This window comes from Mus caroli, chromosome 3 (assembly GCF_900094665.2).
Source record: "Mus caroli chromosome 3, CAROLI_EIJ_v1.1, whole genome shotgun sequence".
NCBI classification, from domain to species: Eukaryota; Metazoa; Chordata; class Mammalia; order Rodentia; family Muridae; genus Mus; species Mus caroli.
Window position 1 is genome coordinate 144,238,356 of NC_034572.1, and position 1,732 is coordinate 144,240,087.

The 1,732-nt window shown below is 31.9% G+C and overlaps 1 pseudogene; it reads right to left on the reverse strand.

Annotated features, from left to right (window-relative positions):
* Window positions 1-1,329: 1,329 nt before the first annotated feature.
* LOC115030821 lies at window positions 1,330-1,489 on the reverse strand (annotated as a pseudogene).
* Between the last annotated feature and the right edge of the window lie 243 nt (window positions 1,490-1,732).

Here is a 1,732-nt window from a genome sequence, read left to right on the forward strand (position 1 = left end):
TATTATGTATTTAAACCCATGAAAGCAAAATGATAAGGCATACAATGAATCTATTGACCAAAGAGTGATTTATTTTTAACTTTTAGATTTGTTTTTTCTTTTTAATTATATGAATGAGCATAATGTGTCTCTGTGGGTTACCTGCATGTGCCTGAGAAGAATAGATCTTTAGAAATCCTGTCCTAAATTTCTTCTTATTAATATTTCTAATATTTCTTCTTTATTATAAAACTGGAAACACTGTAAGCACGTTGACATAGGTGACATTTATTTGTATTATTCTATAAAATTTTCATTTCAGTTGAAAAATAAATCTTGCATTTATGTATGGGTTATGCTGTTTTGATAAAGATTTAAATTGTAGAATGTATAGAGAAATATAATTATCAAACTGATCACTCCACATACTTCTTCTTCACTTGACAGCATCTTAAAACTGCTTTCAGCAATTTAACCTATAAAATGCTTTACTGATGATTCATTCAGTCAGCATTTTGCTCAATTTTTATTTGAATAAAGCAATTTCTTCATCTAGAAGCTAAGAAGAAAATTTACAAAACATTTTTCCTTTAGTTTCTAAACATACAAAGTTACAACTATAGTTAGTAGGCCCACTGAATGCAAACAATATGGCGGCACAGAGAAGCTGAAGCCCAGCAGGACATTTGGCTCTCACCCCAAATAGGAAATGAAAATGGTTCATCAGTTTTATGGACAATAAATGAATGCCTCTTAGGAACTCTGGTTCTTGGCAATCTTCTCGTCGCATACCTCCTAACACCAATGAGGGCTGTGAGAAATATACAGTTTTCACAAAAAGATCACGTTTGTGATATTTTCTTTGGAATGTGTCATTTCTAACACACTGTGTTTTTATCAGAGTGGTAAAGAGTGGCTAAGCTTCTGGGCATTCTGATGAAATTGTAGGAACCCAAAATTCACCTAGGAAAAGAATATACTATCCATAGCTTCTTTCCTTTGAAATAAAAATTAAATCAATGGGCAAACAAAAATTTAAAATAACATAAGAAGCTGAAGTTCCCAGGATTGTCCAACATCTGAAGGAAAAGCAAACAAACAAAAACAAAAAATAAAATGAGAAAGTATGTAGAACCCACTATTAACTATTCTATCACTTTATAAAAGTGTATTTGATCTTTGGAACCAAAGAGATTGCATCTCAGGGGGAAATATGGTTTATTGACATAGCATACTTGAGAGTGAATTTCTTGCTTACTACATCTGTTAAATATCTTGAAATAACAACAACCAGCATTTGCTAATTTTCTGAGATTTTGATGTTTAGAAAAATACACTTAAAAACATGCTAAAGTTAAACATTACATAGCAGGTAGGCTAACTAATATTGTGTCTTCTATATTCATGACTCACATTCCTGAATAGTGGATCACCTTTTCTGGCTTGATTTTACCAGCCTGATGTGATCATTATACTACACTTGATCTTAGCCAAAAGGCCGAGAAGCGATTGATGTGATCATTATAAACATATTTTACTAGATCAAATTCAAAATGTGAATTTATATTTCACGTCTGGAAATTTATGTAGTTCTTGGTTAGAATCAGGAGGGAAAACAGATTCTGAAGTGACCATCCAGCAGAACAGGGAAAATTATAAATACACCCAGTTTACTGATCACCACAGAACTCTCCAGTCTTTTTTAGGAACCTGTAATAACTTGTCAAAAAATCTAGATAGACACAATTTTGTA